The sequence below is a fragment of the Danio rerio genome, chromosome 10 (assembly GCF_052040795.2).
Source record: "Danio rerio strain M-AB ecotype USA chromosome 10, GRCz13ab, whole genome shotgun sequence".
NCBI lineage: Eukaryota > Metazoa > Chordata > Actinopteri > Cypriniformes > Danionidae > Danio > Danio rerio.
Window position 1 is genome coordinate 37,510,980 of NC_141030.1, and position 19,378 is coordinate 37,530,357.

General features: G+C 36.5%; 3 protein-coding genes across 5 annotated transcripts in view; 2 read left to right on the forward strand and 1 right to left on the reverse strand.

Moving 5' to 3' along the window:
* b3glctb (beta 3-glucosyltransferase b) overlaps window positions 1-4,155 on the forward strand; it is a 151,744-nt gene extending 147,589 nt beyond the window's left edge. The window contains exon 16 of the mRNA XM_087269616.1: window positions 3,797-4,155. The gene's annotated coding sequence lies outside the window, so the exon portion shown is untranslated. The remainder of the gene's footprint in view (window positions 1-3,796) is intronic.
* Window positions 1-19,378, reverse strand: part of LOC147842141 (uncharacterized) — a 1,078,568-nt gene that overhangs the window by 68,134 nt on the left and 991,056 nt on the right. The gene's annotated exons all lie outside the window — the stretch shown is intronic.
* rxfp2a (relaxin family peptide receptor 2a) overlaps window positions 5,616-19,378 on the forward strand; it is a 135,820-nt gene continuing 122,057 nt past the window's right edge. For both annotated transcript variants that reach the window (XM_087269772.1, XM_087269771.1), the window contains exon 1: window positions 5,616-5,671. The gene's annotated coding sequence lies outside the window, so the exon portion shown is untranslated. The remainder of the gene's footprint in view (window positions 5,672-19,378) is intronic.

Sequence of the window (19,378 nt, forward strand, 5' to 3'; positions counted from 1 at the left end):
GAAGAAAGCTGAGACCTGTAGCATTGACTTCCATAGGAAAAACAAATACTATGGTTAGAAAAACAAAGCCAATGGTTACAGGTTTCCAGCATTTTCCAAAATATCTTCTTTTGCTTTAAACACAAGAAAGAAACTCAAGGTCTGAAACAACAGTGTGAATAAATGATGAAATAACTTAAATTTTTGGGTGAACTATGATTTTAAGTATTGATTTCCTCGGATAGACCTCAAATTAGTTATATGCCATGGAGAAAAATAAAAGTCTTACATTACCTATGATACCTTATAGAATATTCTTACCCAGGCTCATTAGAAATATGTGCCCTGGACATTTTTAAGAACTGACAAATACACTTAATGGCCACTTTATTAGGTAGATCTGTCCAACTGCTCCTTAATGCAAATTTCTAATCAGCCAATCACATGGCAGCAATTGGCATTTAGGCATGTAGACATGGTCAAGACGATCTGTCGCAGTTTAAACCGAGCATCAGAATGGGGAAGAAAGGGGATTTAAGTGACTTTGAGCGTGGCATAGTTGTTGGTGCCAGACAGGCTGATCTGAGTATTTCAGAAAAGGCTGATCTACTGGGATTTTCACACACAACCACTTCTAGGGTTTACAGAGAATGATGTCCTGTCATTATGGACCAAAATCTCTCTGGAATATTTCCAGTACCTTGTTGAACAATGGCACGAAGGATTAAGGCAGTTTTGAAGGCGAAAGGGGGTCTAACCAGGTACTAGTAAGGTGTCTCTAATAAAGTGGCCAGTGAGTGTATGTTCCTAGGACTGCATTGTCTTGCAGTTTTTGTTTTCACAAATACAATGTTACTGATTTCTCATACGTGCCATTTTTTCGTAAATGCACCAGAGCAGTGGTTCCCAACCTTTTTCTTTGGGGCCCCCCCCATGAACATATACAAACATTGGAGCCCCCCCACCATATAAATACACACGCACGCACATACATATGTACTGTGTATATATATATATATATATATATATATATATATATATATATATGTGTGTGTGTGTGTGTGTGTGTGTGTGTGTGTGTGTTTGTGTAATATTAATATATAGTAATATGTATAGAAAATATTAATTAATCAGTTTTAACTTGTCCTGGCCTTCAATAAACCAAAATTTAGGTAGGCTTTGTCATACTGTCTAATCTTTTTCTTCGCCTCTGAAGAATCACTGCATTTACGTTTGTCTGCCATTTTTGTTTTGATTTTGCCTTTACGACACGTTGACAAGCAGATTGCGCGAGTGAGCAAAATTTAAATAATTATTTAAAGTTATTTATTTTAATTATTTTCACTATTATGTTAGAATTTTAAGCATGCGTTTAGATTTTTATTTATTTTTTTGGTACTTAAAAATACATATATAATAGTAGGGCTGCTCGATTTTGGGAAAAATCATAATCACGATTATTTTGGTCATAATTGTAATCACGATTATTCAAAACCATTGCCAGTTAAAGTCAAAATTATTAGCGCTCCTGAGATTTTTTTTTTTTTTTAATAAATATTTCCCAAATTATGTTTAACAGAGCAAGGAATTTTTTACAGTATTTCCTATAATATTTTTTCTTCTATTTGTTTTATTTTAGCTAGAATAAAGAAAGGTTTAAATATTTTGAAACCAATTTAAGGTCAATATTATTAGCCACTTTAAGCAATATATATTTTTGATTGTCTGCAGAATAAACTACCGTTATAATGACTTGCCTTATTACTCTAATTAAGCCTTTGAACTGCACTTTAATCTAAATGCTTGTATTTTGAAAAATATCTAGTAAAATATTATGTGCTGTCATTATAGCAAAGACAAAAAGAAATCAGTAATTAGAAATGAGATATCAAAACTATTATGTTCAGAAATAAGTTAATAAAATATTCATTACATAAAACAGAAATTGGGCAGGAAAAGCTTTGCTAATATTCAAGAGGGCTAATAATTCTGACTTCAACTTTATACATACAGTTATTTTCCACCCTGCAAAGGAAAGATAAATAAATACAATAGAATAAAAATATAAAACAAACTGTGCTTTAAGCATCTTCACTGAAACAAAAACACTTTAGCTACAGCAGTCCTTCAGTCAAGAGCAGCGAGGGTTTTCTCGTTATGTTTGTTTAATAATGATAAAAACAGGCGGCAGAAGGATTATAGCGCACTGTCTCTTTAATGGTTTCTCTTTCACGTCTTTTGATCCTCAACTCGTTTGTTTATTACACAAATGAGGGTTAATGTACATAATCAATAAACACCGCGTTTTGACACCTATTTGACCATTAAAGCGCTCACGTTAAGATGACTTTAGATGTCTGCGCTCATCTGCTCGTCTCAGTGTGTGAATGAGAGTGAATGCTGACCGGCCGCATGTGCTTCTGACTGCGTGATCGTGCTGCACACACACATAAGCTCTTTCGCGCTTTTAAGAGCCATTTAAGATCGTGTACAACTGGAACGTGGCAAAATATGATGCAATAATCAATTATCTCGATTAATGCTTTTTTATAATCGTTTGAAACCGAAATCTAAATCGGATATTCGATTAATTGCAAAGCCCTTTATAATAGTGGAGCATTTTTATGCCTTTTTCTACCTCAATACTTATCCTCTCCCGCGCCCCCCCGGTTGGGAACCACTGCACCAGAGAATGCTCTGCACATTTCTGTGAATATTAATGTACTTCTCATGCATATCCGCTAGAGAAGCTTGTTGTCGTGCATAATATATATTAGCTTGATATTGCTAAATAATCCCGAAACCAGTTTGTAATGTTTTCAAAAACACTATCACATGCTACTACTGTGACCTCAGGCTGGTTTTTGGGTTTCATTTTTTCCCCTACTTCTGGAACCGTTCTTCGCCGGATTCAAACCCCGCTCTGCATCCCAAGTCTGGTACCATTTGTGGTCGCATTGGAAAAGTCATCCATATGGAGGTATGCAGTCAACAGTACCACCCCGTAGGGTTCGTTTACACATAAAATGCAGCCATATGTACCCATAAGTACATCTTTCTAGGTTCTCAAAAAATGTACACCAGGGCACATTGTCCCAATGAGCTTGTGTTGGAAAATTCCACCAATCAGAATCAGTTTTCAAACCAAAGAAAAATATTGTTTTACCTTTGCTGTAAACCACCACAAATTCATTTTTAGTTCAGTTTACTTTCATTTCTGTGACTTTTTTTGTGCTATATAGACATACAATTTCAAAGCAGCTTTAAAGAAAGAAAGCATGTTTAAGAGGAACGTGGGTATCAGACTTTATAATGCAAAGTCCCTATTGCAGAAATGTACAGTTCTGAGATAATACAATCATGATTATAATGATGTAATTCATGCAAGACGAACATGATTAAAGTGACAATTTCATTCTGTGATTAAGATTACAATAAAGGAAGGAGAGAAGATAAAATTGGGGTGATATGATCACATTTTTCTTGACCTGCTGAGAACAACGTAGAAGCTGCTAATCTCAACTAACTGGTTTATTGAAGATGTCAGGCATCCAGCTAACAGAGCATTACAATAATCCAGTCTTGAGGCCATGAATGCATGAACTAGCTTTTCCACATCAGAACAAATTATGTAAAAGAGTTGGTCTCTCTACTCTCAAAATACGTAAAAACTGGTCTCTCTCTCTCTGTGTATTTGTGTTTTTCACAGTGCTTCACCTGATTGTGGTTTTCCCTGTATTAAAGCCATTATGTACACAGTATTGTGTTTTTGTCTTCAATTAAATTAAATTAACTTTATTGTCAATCCCATCTGCAGAACAACAACATGAAAACATGGATTCATCCTGCCTTGTATCAACGGTTCAGGCTTCTGGTGGGGGTGTAATGGTGTGGGGCATATATTCTTGGTACACTTTGGGCCCATTAGTACTAGCCTGCTTAAGTATATTGTTGCTGACCATGTCTACCCCATGTCATCCAGCTAACAGAGCATTACAATAATCCAGTTTTGAGGCCATGAATGCATGAACTATCTTTTCTGCATCAGAACAAATTCTGAAAACAAGTTGGTCTCTCTACTCTCAAAATACTGAAAAAACTGGTCTTTCTCGGTGTGTATTTGTGCCTTTCATAATCAACTGATTGTTTTTTCCTGTAATAAAGTTATTAAGTATACGGGTATTGTGCTTTTGTCTTCAATTCAATCAAATTAAATTACCTTTATTGTCTATCCTGTCTGCAGAGGGGTTAGACCAGTGGTTCTCAAACTGTGGTACATGGGCTTCCTCCTAGTCGTACATGGAGAAATCAAATATGTCATATATGCTACACTGTATTTCAAAATTCATCAAAATGATTTGTATATGATTATGATGACATAAAGCCTATATTTATGAGGTCCAGGCAACATTTCGAGGTGTTGATTAATAGACTACTATATGTTAATACTTTACATTTAAGTAAAGCACTTTTCTTTTTACTTTTAAAGAACAGTAGCCTACCATTTTTAACTTTTAAAAGCACATTATAACTTAAATGTTGCTGTTTTGTAGTTTGTTTGTTTGTGTTTTTATAAGCACAGTAGGCCAACAGTCTTGACATTCAGACTATTTATAATGTTTAAAGCGGCTGACAATAGTAAATATTCTTAATAATAGTGATTAATCTGCCATTTTTATAACTGTACAGAGCTGTAGTTGCTAATTTCGTCTAATACGCTTCTGTATTTCAATACTGCTCATTATGGTGGTACTTGTTTCAGAGGTGGTACTCTATGAAAAAAGTTTGAGAGCCACTGGGTTAGACAATTTGACAGAGGCTCACACACAACAGCTAAACATAAACACACTTACACAATTATTTTAAGATCCTATTGAAAAAAAAACAATGACAGTGGGGAATACATGTCTTCTTGTACTTAGCATTTTTGCTAAAGGGTCTTAACTTCCTTATCTGCCAGATGAAAGTAACTTAAGGAACCAGCGTCTTTTTTATCTGGTATATTGTTTAAAATCAAAAGTGTGATTCAACTCATCATGGTTGGTTGATGATAGGGCTTGTATTTAGATCAAAATTGCAATATAACATGGGTAAAATCTATGGAATAAATAGAAATTAGTTGATGGAAAAGAGAATAGTCATATAAAATAATTAAACATGTTAACCCATTAATATGAATCAGAATAAGCAAAAATAATAATAAAACATAAAAAAAATTGTAATAAAAATTACGAAGTCTAAAACGGTAACCTATATTCTGCAGAGAACTGGACATATGCTAAATAGCAATTTTTGTGACACTGTACAAGAATAAGCATAATTTTATATTATTGTGTGGGTGTAGGCGTTAATAAAACACAATGTAATGGGTAACTAATAAGTGAAAGAAAAAATATCTATCTTCAGGCTGCGGTTCTGTCTTCTGTTCTAGCAACATCATCGTTCAAGCTAATAGCCTACACAGTAGCCTACATAGCACACAACCTTAGATATAATTTCCTTGCGTTTTTAGATTGTATTTGGACTGTATGTGGTCTAACACACACATCACGACACTAAGTTTGGAAAATTGTTTACTTTTACGTCGTCATTTTGCGATACTGCGCTCTAATGTCTGACACCTGACTGGAGTAATCAAGTGAAGTCTTCCAGCTGTCCTCACTTCATCATCAAGCCGCTTCGGTTTGCTAAGGTAAGGTTTTCTCACTTTTACTTTCACTAATCCATTAAATAAATTGCAGTTAATGAGTTCACAGAAGACTAGATAAATGCTCAGCTTTGGAAAATGAATGAGTATATTTTTTAGTGGGGTGTAGCAACATAAAAACGTACATGTTACGTTTACATGTAACATACATGTTGCCATAAAAACGTGAAGTAAATTAAGCACTTAGCATAATAATCATCAGCTGTCAGATAATAAAGATGAGAGATTTTAGAGGGAGCGTATTAAATGTGTTTTAATAACGGTCAACATTTTTACTTGCTAGCTTTTCTGAGTTTTTCCACTTGCTGATTCTCAGTTAAAGTATAACCACTGAAATTAAAATCCCAAAACATAGGCTGCTTCATTGCAGATTTTTTCATTACTTTTACCTTCAAGTTTCAATTAAATTATAAGTTGTTATAACATTTTCCACCTAACTTCACTTCTATAAAATATTAATGTTTTATAGGCTAAGGATAATTCCTTAAATGTATTTATTCATTTTCTATGTTCTTTATTTTGTATCAAATTCTTAGATTTATTCAAATAAAATTGAGTTGAGAATAGAAGTAGACATTTTCATTTAGTAAAATCGTGGTTCTTGGATGATGTAAAAACCCAGAAGAATAATTAGCTGTGGGATTTCATCAGCTCCAGATTTTCTTGTAGTTTTAAAGTGGCATGTTTCAGTTTACTAGTAAAATAAATTCTTTGTGGTAAACATAACTCAATTATTGTGTTACACATAACTCAATTACAGCTTAAACTGCTTTTGTTTTACAGCATAAACATGTACCCCAAGCTTTATCTAGTTTAAAAAAAAAGTGTTTTATTAACTGCACACAACAGAGTGGTGTCATGTTTTCGGTTGATTTGGTGGGCTGTGGGAATACCAGTGGCAGTGGGAATACATGTCTTCTTGTACTTAGCCTTTTTTGCTAAAGGGTTTTTTATATCGTCTCCCAGATGAAAGTAACTCAAAGAAACCATCTAAGGGTCTTTTTGTTTGACTTTTACATGCTCATTTTATATGCACATTTCAGTAAAACTATCGCGCTTCATACCAAAACTTTATACCAAACTTTTTTTTCGGTATTGACAATGGTGCACAGTTAATAAATACCGATGCTGGTTTTATCACCCAGCCCTATATGTTGCTTTGAATCAAAATTCACCTCATGGTCGGTTGAGTGCTTGAATTTAAACAAAATGGTAAAATAACATGGGAAAAATCTATAAAATAAATTTTTAAAAAATTGGATGAACACTCAGTTTGAAGAGAGAAAATTATATATAATTAAACATACAAACTCACTTCAATATTAATCAGAATAAACAAGAAAATAAAAACCAGGTAAATTCTAGATTCTAGAAAGGTAGCATTCTGCAGAGGTTATGCTACATCTACATACGTACATTACGAGTAAACTGAAACTTACCACTTTTTATTTGGTGGGCTGTGGTCATCTATGTTCATGAGTTTTGGGTTGCGATGACTGAAAGAACGATATCTCGGAGCCATACAAATGGCAGAAATGAGCTTTCTTTTGCAGTAAGGCTGCGTGATACTAAGACAATGTAATATTGTTGATGAGTGTTGTGGTAACTATTTCTAGCTTACAAAAGGCTATTTTATCATTATTCATTCATTTTCTTTTCGGCTTGGTCCCTTTATTAATCTGGGGTCGCCACAGCGGAATGAACCGCCATCTCATCCTGCATAAGTTTTACGCAGCAGAGGCCCATCACTGGGAAACATCCATACACACTCATTCACCTTATTGGTCAGAACGGTATAAACAACCTACAGTATGCATGAAGCACACAAATGCTTAGTACATTAAATGAAGTAAAGTTTTGAGAGGAGTATGTGCGTACGCATTAGCTAACACATGATTCACCAATCAGGGGCCTGTTTCAGTAAGGAGGTTCAAACAACTCAGAGTTTAAACTTGAACTCTGAGTTGATTTACCGAGAGATTAAAAACTCTGAGTTTTCGGTTTCAGAATAGCTGATCTGAGTTGGGTCAATCAACTTCGAGTAGACCAACTCAGAGTTAAGCGCGCACACCGTGACTTTAAAAAGGCATTATCAATGGAGCGCAGACATTACGAGTGACTATGGCAATATCTTATAAAAGAGACCACCATTTCTTTCTCCAGCTGAACTTGATGTTCTCATGCAAAGTTATAGCAAATATGAGCGTATATATTTGAAAAGAAGCAACCATCAGTGAAGAAGAGACAGTTAGCGTGGGAAAACAGCTGCTCAAGTTAATGCGTAATTTCACTTTTTAAGTATTTAAATATTTAAGTATAATAAAATAAGTAATGTAATTTGTGACGTTTATATTTTTTTCTAAACTTTTTTATACATTTATTAGTTTTAAATGATTTAACAGTGCACTTGTGTGTCTGCCTTTTTTATTGATCAAGTGATAGAGGTTAATATAACATTTTAGAAGGTAAGCAGTACTAAAAATAATTTTTAGAAAGAATAATAATCCCATTAATCTAGTTACAGTGCATGTCGAAGGTGAATTTAATTTAATTATTTATTAAAAAAGGATAAGCCATTCTCGTACAGTTCTTCTGACTAAAATGTAGGCAATAGCTATGTTTCCATCCAAATATATTACATAAATGTATGTGCAAAACTGGAATATTGCATAAAAGATGCGAATAAAATTCCATCCAACGAGTCAAAGAGAAAAAAATCGTCACTTCCTGATTAAACTGGCACCAAATATCAACAGTAAAAACAGAATTTACTGTGGTAGAAGAAGCTGCGTCAATTAATTCTTTATTTAACCTAATTAATGTACTTGCGCCTCGATGTCAGAAGACAATGCTGAAACACAATGAACACATGGGGGCGTCTAAAGCCATGAGACGCGGAGACTCTTGACACGCACCAGACGTTCGGAGGTAATTAATAATATACACTAATACTGAAACAGTAAAGGCATTTTAGAATGACTAAAACAATATTTTTTGACATGTTACAGTGTGCTCAGCCTGCTGGTTTGTTCATTTACACACATTCATTATCATATGATCATGATCTTTTTTTAATGTACATACTGTAATTTGTTCAGTAAAAGTGTTTCCATCGTAGTTTATGCGCACATTTTCTATCGAATAAAAGTTTATCCTACTCAGTTATGCGCGTTTTTTATGCATATTTAAAAAAGTTATGTGCATCATGACGTTTCTATCAATCGTTTTTATGCACGTATCCAAAATAAGCATAAAAATAGGTGGGTGGAAACGCAAGGCTATGGCGAGAAATACCGCTTCATCTTTAAAAAAGCTGAGGAGACCGACAGAAACTCTGAGTTTAGAGAATAAAACCTGCTTCTGACCAGGTTAGATTCACAGAGTAAGTTACCACAGTAACTGACTCTGAGTTAAAGTTACCTTTCTTTCAGAAACAGGCTTGACTTACCCTGCTTTCTCGAGTTTAACAAACCTGCCATTTTGAAACGGAAAACCCAGAGTTTCTCTCATTTCAGGGTTAAAATACTCTGAGTTTTCAGTTAACCTCCTTTCTGAAACAGGCCCCAGATGATTCCTAACTCTGAGTTTCTTACATTAGTATCTTCGTCTTAAAGAATCCCTTCTTCCACCCCTACTCCTACCTTCTTTTTCTAGATTAGGTGACAAAGGGGCCCAGTGATTGACAGGGGTCTGGATGCAGACCTGGTGCAGTGCAATCTGAGCTGCATTCAATGCTTTTTAATGGGCTCCCCTAACCCTCACAGTGACGTCACTCGCTCCATTTGAGTGGTATTGTGTCTGACATTGCATCGCTTAGTGATGCAATCTTAGCTTGCATCATAAAGGCTGCATCCAGATACTATTGCAGTGATTAGCACTGTTGCCTCACAGCAGGAAATGTCAATGGTTAAAAGTCCTTACTGGACTCCTTACATCAGGGGTCTCAAACTCAATTTACCTGGGGGCCGCAGGAGGCAAAGTCTGGGTGAGGCTGGGCCGCATAAGGGATTTCACAAAAAAAAGTCCTCAAATGTCATTATTAACAGTTTTAATTATTTCTTCTGAACATGAAGTGGCCTGAACATTAATAGAACATTGAGTGACGATTATGAACAGTTCTTCTGAACATGGCATCTTTTGCCTACTCCTTGACAGCGCTTCTTCTCACAAATCTGAACCACATTTGGCTTTAGAGCGGAAGCAGTTGAGACCCTCAGTATGGCTTGAAGATGATCATCATTAAGTCTAGACCTGTACTTTGACTTATTGAAGTTCAAGGAGAATAACTTCTCACACAAATATGTGCTCCCAAAAAGACCTAATCCTAGGGAAAAAAGTGGGGGAACTCACTCAAAACTTCCATTCCCTCACCTAAAAAAAGGCGTATATATGTATAAATAAAACATCCCCACCCCACTCCAGTCACATCAGTCTGTACCAGTCTGTATCTACCTATAATATATATAAGACAGGGCTCGAAATTAACTTTTTTACTTGGTAGCACCGGTGCTCCCAACTTCAAATATTTAGGAGCACCAAAATAAATTTAGGAGCACCAGAAAAGATTTAGGAGCACCCACCAAAAATGAATGAGCACAGCTGCAAATTGCTTTTTAAGGGATTTATTGTATTTTAAAACAACATCAATAGGACTGACAAAATCCAGAAAAAACTATCTAACTAATGCTGCGAAGACATTGATATTTGTGTGCAATAATTCCAAAATGAATGTCTAATAATTATAGAATATTAATGATGATGAAAATGACAATAATAGTAACAATGAATTACATTTCTCATTATGATACTGCCTTGAATGTGCATGAATGTAGGTTATCTGCTAAAAAGTCTGTTACTTTATAAAAAATAATTGTATAGTTTGCATCAAACAAAAATGAAGCATTGCAGTAAGAAATATTTATTTTGTACTGCTGTTTTTATATGCATGTCAATTTAATAAATAATATTTCTGCTACAAAACAAACAAAAGATTATAATAAATCATTCAATTCAATGATGAAAGCTGCAAACCAGTCATCAGTAAATAAATAAAAAATAAAAATAATATACACCTCAAAAAAGAATAGACAAAAGAAAGAAAGTAAAGTCTCACTTCTATCACTCTTTAAAAGATTTGGTTTCAGTTTGTGTCAATTTAAAGGTTCAGTCTGAGATGATCTTCATTTTTCTGTGTTTGTGGAAAAGCAGGAGAGTCAGCCGACCCAATTTATGAGCAGGCAGCGCAAGATTATTGCGATGACCACCGGCGGAATACCGCTGTTTGTTATGAGACGCAGTTTCAGTGTAAACTTAGTAAAGGCGAGCTTCTTTGGCGATGATATGTACAGTATTAGATTTGACTTTTAGCGGACATTTGCGCTGAACACGCAGTGAATGCAACGCATGGAGATTCGGGCGCCTTCTCCATGAAGCGCGTACTCGATTGATCTCAGCTGGTGGATCATTATTCACCACGTGACGTGTCATGATCGCTCTCATCTGCACCTCAATTTTAGGTGGGGTTTGCAAACCTGTGTGCTTTAAGTTTTTACTCTTCTGCCGTTTGCATTTCCCGTGGTCATAAAAGCTCCTTCCCTGTCATCTGACAGCGGAATACCTTGAGTGAATGACAGCTAATATGAACCAATATAGCGGCAGGGAAGAGCGATTCAGCATGTTTTTACAAAAAATCAAAACAGGTCGCACTACAACCATTAATTATAAAAATTGATAAATAGATTAATTTTCGGGCAATTTCGAGCCCTGTAAGATGCAGGATGTAGCTGAGTGGCAGGCAGGGGCGGGAACAGCTTACCTTGGTTCTTCCCGCCCGTCACAGCGTCTAACAAAGGGGCGGGGTGCGTGGTGACGTCACCGGCATCCCCGCTCCTTTGTTTACACGGCGGGCGGGGAATGCCAGTGACCGCTGTGTACGGATAGAATCAGCGGAGCTGGAAGCGCTCTCTCTCCCCGCTCCGCTGATTCTGTCAGTGTACAGCGGTCGGCGCGGGCCACAAAATATTGCACTGAGGGCCGCAAATGGCCCGCGGGCCGCGAGTTTGAGACCCCTGCCTTACATGTTCTCCCCATGCTCGCGTGGGTGTCTTCCAGGTTCCCTGGTTAAATTGCACTGTAGACGAGCTCTTAGTAAGCAGGATAGCTTTCCCTTTAATCTCTCATTAGCCATTAACAAGTTAGGGGAGTTCATCAAGATCTACCTAAGCTCAAACTCCCCTCTCGCCCTGCTAACAGGAGGGAGCCAAAGGCTGTCTCCTGGGACAGCATGCTAATCAAGCTTTATTATTAATCGTAAGCTAAGTGTGAACTCCTGAATTACACTTATTTCACTTCCCTGCAATATGGATATTGCATATACTGCACTATTATTGTGATAATGATAATTGTACGATATATTATGCTCGCAGTAGAGCCGCTACTCCTCTACATCAAGAGAAGAAAGTTAAGGTGGCTCAGGCATCTGTTTTGGATGTCTATACCTGGAGAGTTGTTCTGGGCTTCTCCCTCCAGCAGGAGAACCTGGGGAAAACCCAGGACATGCTGGAGGGACTTGTCTCTTTGCTTGCCTGGGAATGCCATTGGGTTTTCTGGAGGAGCTTGATGGTCTGTTTGAATAGAGGGAAGACTGGAGGTTCTGCTGTGCTCCAGACACACAGTCAGTGATGATGATTTTTGGTATCCTAATACAAATATCAATTAGAAAGTGAATAATGTTAATGGTACACCAGACTACTGCTTTAACATAGACTTTTAGAGTACCTTTTAACCCACTTGGTGTTTTGGTTTTCTAAAACAAGGCTTATCTTTGGCTGTGAGTTACATTTGATTGATGTCTCACAAAAGTGTAAAAATACTATCAAATTAGATTAATTTTAGGGGTGGACTATATTTCACTCATTCATTCATTTTCCTTCAGTTTAGCATCTATTTCTGAGGTCGTCATTGCGTAATGAACCATAAACTATTCCAGCATATGTTTTATACAGCGGATGCCCTTCCTGCCACAACCCAGTACTGTGAAACACCCAAACACACTCATTCACACACATTCATACACTACCGACAATTTGGTTTATTCAATTCACCTCTAGCCCATGTGTTTGGACTCTGGGAAAAACCAGAGAACCCTGCGGAACCAACAGGGGAACATGCACAATCCACACAGAAATGCCAACTGGCCTAGCTGGGACTCGAACCAGTGACCTTCTTCATGTGAGGCGACAGTGCTAACCATTGAGCCACTGTGCCACCATGGACTATAATTATACAGGCCATTAAGAACAAAGAAACCACAACCCATGATAAAAATAAAAAAAAAATCTATTTTCAAATCAAGATCATGTTAACTTTATTAGCCCCTAAAATGAACCCTGATAGTAATACAATAGATAATGTTGCTGATGCTCCAAGTTTAGGCCTTGAATACTTATGTTTTTAATCTCCTAATAAGAGCAAAATATATGCAAAAAACATCAGCATTCCCTTCTCTTTCCAAATTTCATAATTTTTTTTATTACATTCAATTCATATCATGTGTATTACATTTAAAGATCATATCCCGGATGAATTCTGTTTGACAGCAAATAAGCTCATTGATTTAAACTGGATATTAACAAGCTTTCAACGTGACAGCTGATTTCTAATGAGGATAAACAAAAGCTTATTACAAAATTCCTAACTTTGTCTGGATCTGATAACTTTCTTTTCTGAAACGGATTGCTTGTAATTGTGGCTACCACTAACTTTCTCATTTAGATTGTAACCTCTTCTTTTTCAATTGATTTGTGACCAGAAGAGGGAATGGCGTCGAGACTTCATGCCCTCGGAGTGCGACAGATGGTGGTTGAAATTGACTCTGCTTTTTTTACCTTGAGCAGATGTACGAGATTCATAGATCAAGCGCTAGAGATGCGACCAAAGGCACTTCTGTTTTAATAAAGGCTCGTGGGAGTGAAGTCTTGTTCTGAGGGAAGGGACAGACAAAAAAAAAAACTGTTTGCCTTTTTGTTCTGTGGCAAATAAGCAAGTTACATTGCAACTCCTTGTATGTCTTTTTAAATGATTAAAGTCTTGCCTTTTGCAAAAGCAGAGGATGCACTTTCCTGAAGCCTAGCCTTTCTCAGTTGAAGTCAATTAGATGTAAAAGGAATTGTCAGGGTTTTTAGAAATGTTTTGCCTTTGTTTGATGAACACAGCATTCATACACAGCAAATTCATCAGAGTTAAATTCTCGGTGTTGAAGCATTTGAGAGTAAAGTGTTGACGTTAAAGAGTTAGATTTTGATAAATGAATATAATAAGAGTTAGAATTGATTTTATTCAGTGCGAAATCAAGGAGTTATCTTTTCAACACTTGGTGGTGTTATTTCCAACATCCGGGAATTCATGCAGCCCCAGTCACTGAAGAATTTTCCAGCCGCCATTTTCCATCTGAGGTTTAGAACAGCAACTGGTGAGTCAAACTACCTAAATGTTGGTATTTTACTGACTTTCTTTAAGGAAATACAGTTGTAAACATGTTGTTAAGTTAATAACTTTAGAATGGAGTGACAATTTTAAACTTCTGCGGTTCATTCATGGTCGTTTGTGTATCTAGCTTAACTGCATTACTATTGACTTCTTTTCAAGAATGTTTTTATATATGCTCACGCATACATAGTGCATAAAAACATTAAATGTACATGTTCAACACATTTCTGTCACGCTTAATGCCATTTTGTGCGTTGTTACCCATCTGTAAAATAAAATCGACACTTCTCCTTTAATTCCAAGCAAACTAGCGAGGGAATCCCCGGAGCCGCCTAACGTTAGCCTACTCTGCCCGGATGCTAACGGCAACACAGGACGGTTTCCATAAGCTCTGGAGAGTTTCTAAAACATATCTGGTGAGTAAATGAACATATGCTTACTTGTAAAAGGCTTCCTGACTGAAACAAATGATTGTTTGTTATTCGTGTACGTTAATTTGGTTATTTTAAACACCGCGGCCCTTTTAAACTGGTTCATTCGTGGCCGTCCATATACCGTTAGTCCATAACTCGTGTGATAACGTACGCTTGAATAATATTAAGTGTTGACAACCATTAAAGTCGGAATGTTAACATTAATGTCTTTAAATGACCGCGTTTGCACTTTATCAGACATTTAACGTTACAGAAGTCTCCCGGAAGTTGCGGGACTAACGTTAACGTTATCCCGCAAATGCACAGAGACTCCCAGATGCCCAAGTAGATGCCCGCAAATGAATGATAATCTCCCGGAAATCGCGCGTCTCCCGCCCGGTCATTAAACACTTTGCACGCCCCTCTCCACCGCATCCCTCCCAGCTCTTCAGGTACGTCGCGCGCAAGACACCCCCACCGCTCTTCAGGTACGTCGCGCGCAACTCATCCCATTGCTCTTTAGGTACTCATCTCTCCCGCTACCTCCCGCAAATCAACTCTGTATCCCCCGAAAATGACTTTTCCCAACTCGGGATGACGTTAGTAAGTTAGGCTATTTCTGTTGTCAGGAACATCTTAGTCAAGCTTTTTCTCCCGCATGATATTGTGCTTAAAACTATAGGCTAAACTTAGCATGTACTGTACACAACATTTCCGTTTTATTAGTGCGTTGTAAAAAGCCACCTGTCTGTAAAATGAATCAACTGATTCATATTTGAGCAGCCTAATGATGATACAGGTTTGATTTGTAGATTTATTATCAATAATCAACATCTGAATCAAAAGATATGTGAAAAAGTGTGAGGCATACTTTGTGATGTTCATCTCTCTTTTTTTATCTGAAGGTTATGCATATGTGTTAGATACTAATGTGTTGTTGTTTTTTAACAGCCACAGTTCTCTGTACAATAACACAAGACCCTGTGACGGTGGCTGATTAGAGACGGATGGTGTATTTCCAGAGTTGATGAAATGACCAAGCACACCTTCTTGGTCATATGTGGTGATAATAATGAAGGTATGTTTGATAAAGTTCTGTATTTGTTTCACAATAAGCTGAGAGGGTATTAGAGCATTAGAGAATAACAAATGACATGAAGGTGATAAGTTTTGTATTGTGGGTGAACTGTTACTTAAATAATGTTTTGCTCTTTGCTTTGCACTTTTCCTCTTCTGCTTATCCTAATATTTTAGATTATATTTGGACCTGAAACATCTGCTAGACTCCAGGAAAGGTGGCGTCAATACTGGACCTGAAAGGGCCTAACAAGTTGAATCTGGTAAAGAAACACGCACACACACAAACACACACACATGCACGCACACGCTTACAGAAAACTGTAAGTTTATGAATATTTTTTACACTGTGGCCAATATTTTGGGGAAGTCAGCATCACTAAATGATATAAAAGATTTTAAGCTCCTCTAAATTTTGCTCCAAGTGTTGTGTTAAATTCAGGATTCTGGACAGACAGCTGCCTGTTTTTCCAGTTCTAGTCATAGTGGTTAACCTAATTGTTTTTGGAGATCCAACAGTGATGTGTGTGTTTTTTCTACTTTTCCATATCCTGTCACCTCATCCAGCTGGGAGAGTCAAGTTGTGGATCATCATGAAGATTTTCAAAAGGTGAGTTTAGATTTCTTGAATGTTTTATTTACTTTAAATGTTCTTTTAAATATATCATAGAATTTGATTGCAATTTGTTTTCAAACATTTTTCTTAGTCATGCTGGAGTCTTGAAGAGTTCTTAGATGAGCATCACCCTACAGTATATCCGTGCATCAGGAACCACCAGACGAGCGATCAGCAGCTACTACTGTACATCGTCATGGATAAAAAGGTCATCCTGTGGCTGGGAAGCACATCTTTCACAGGACATGCTTGATGAGATTTCCTAGCTCCAGTTTGTTTTCACACAAGTTTACAGCATTTATACCTTCATTTAAACTGCTGTGTTTGATATGGAGGACCAAGGAAACACCAGAAGTGAAAGATTTGCACGCCAAGTTGTTTAAAATGTAATTTCAGAAGAAAACTATGCGTTCAGAAGAAAACTATGAGTGACGCTATATTGAACTTTCAAATTGCTCTGATGAAACATCAAGTTTGGACATCATATCTTGTTGATACTGTCTGTACTAATAAAACATTTAAAGCATATTTGACATTGTTGCATTTTAAAAATTGAATGAATTGTTGAAGTTGTGAATGTTTTCAAATAAAATATTTTTTATTTTGTAAGTTACAGTCTATTTGACTTTTTTACCATATTTACACTCAAGAGAGTTGAATAAATTAACAATATATTACACCAGGTGGTGTTAAATATGGTTACATTTTTTAACTCTGCCCTGAGTTAAAATTAACCCTTACTTCGGTGTCAATGTGCCAACCCTTTTGAAAGTGTTGATTTAACTCTGTTTTGAGTGGACCCCATGAGACACTTTCAAAGTGTTGAAATTAACACCCATAGAGTTGTTTTGGGTCCCCATATTTTGCTGTGTACAGAGTTTCCCACAGTGCACATTTAAAAAATGTTTGCGGCGCTGGTGTTGTCATCTTAAGGCTTTCTGAGCTGTTAAACTACAGCTCTCTTTATCCTGTGAAAGGAGGTTTTGAAGCCTTCAAAGACGTAGCAATGAGTCAAAAAGTTTTTTTTTTTTAACTTTTACGGATACCTTGCAGAGACAAAGAGCTGTGACAAACAACATTTACATTTAAATGTACTATGCGGTGCATTTTGTTGTAGTATAAAGCTGCTTTTTGATTGATATTAAGCAGTGAATTTATTTTTAGAAGCAAGAACACTAACAAATGGTGACAGTGGTTCAGTGGTTAGCATTGTTACCTCACAGCAAGAAGGCTGCTGGTTTGAATCCTAGCTGGGCCAGATGGCATTTTTGTGTGGAGTTTGCATGTTCTTCTTGTGTGGGTTTCCTCGGGGTGCTCCGGTTTCCAACATAGTCCAGAGACATGCGCTATAGGTGAAATGGATCAACTAAATTGGCCGTAGTGTACACTGTAAAACCCAATAAGTTAAGGTTACTCAAACCATTTGAGGAAACTGATTGCAACAAACCATTTAATTTTTAAAACTAATCCTAATAAGTAATGTGAACTTAATCCATTTGAGTAATTGAAGCAGTAAAACCCAATAAATGAAGAGAACTCAAACCAGTCGAATGAGTACTGTAAAACCAATAAGTTAAGGCAACTCAAACCGTTTGAGGAAATCGATTGTTGCAAACCATTTGAGTTAAACTAATCTATATGAGTACTGTGAACTTACTCCATTTAAGTATTTAGTTAACTCATTGCCTTCAACTCTGAGTTTAAAACTTTTTTCAAATGAGTAGAAATAGCTTTCAGTAAATTTTGAGTTAACTAAAGTTGACTAATGGGTTTATAGTGTGTGTGTGTGTGTGTGTGCGCGCGCGCGTGCGTGCGTGCGTGCGTGCGTGCGTGCGTGCGTGTGTGAATGTGTATGGCTGTTTCCCAGTACTGAGTTGCAGCTGGTAGGGCATCTGTTGTGTAAAACATGATGGATTAGGGCTGCATGATTAAAAGAAATTGAATTGCAATCGCGATTTGAAACACTGGGATTAGCTAATCGCAAGAGGCTGCCATATGAAATATAAATGTATACTAGCCAAATAAGTCTGCACACTTTCGTTCTGCCCAGTCAGAATTAAGCAACCGAATTATGCATAACACCTACAATAAAAAAAAAAGCAAAAAACAAACAAACAGGAATGCGCAGACTAGTGAGATGATGGCATTTGCTGCTTCAGATGCATTAATAGACAAATTAATATCAGAGAATATCTGGAATTTGAGAATATTTTGGTTTCAAAGTCACAGACACTGAACAAACACAGGGAATTTGTAAGAATTATTGCCCCAGCATTTGAAAGTACAACAGCCAGCACTTAAAAACACAGGAGGCAATATGAGGAGTTTTTTGCTAAAAAGTCAAATGAAAGTATTACCAGTGACACTCAATCTAGTAGCAAGCAACAGCAAAGTACAATTTCAGAGTTGCTTCAGTCATGATAGTTTGCTGAGTGTTTTGTATTTTTATAATTATTATTTTTTGTTTGTATAATGAGCTACACTATCTCACTAATTTGAGTTCAACTTGTTTACCGAAAGGTAAGTTCTTTTTTATTTGTGTTTACTGTTTTCTCTAGAGAAAAATTTGTGTTTTATTTCTGAATATTTACAAACTAATTTGATTAAATGTTTGAGTAAGGTAATATATTTTCAGTTCCTTTTTTTAACTAACACTCACTCACAGTATGAAGCTATGATACAGATTATTGAGCTGAAGTTTGACTCGCAAATCAAATCATATCCGCAATATCTGACAAAAAAAAACAAAAAAAACAATAGAGATATTTACAATAGATATTTTTCCTAAATCGTACAGCTCTATACTGGTTAAGTTGGCGGTTCATTCTGCTGTGGCAACGTCTGATGAATAAAGGGACTGAGCCGAAGGAAATTGAATGAATGAATGAATGAACATATTAAATGTCTCATGTTTTTGTTTCAGCAACAGCACAGAGTAATTAATGTGATTAATATGAACATTGAGATTCTTTAAAGTGCAATTAAGTAAAATTCCCCAAAACAACCTTGAAAAGCATGAAGTTTAGACAAGAATGAAAATCCGTCATCGTTTACTCACTCTCATGTCATTCTGAAACCCGTCTGACCTTTTGCAGAACA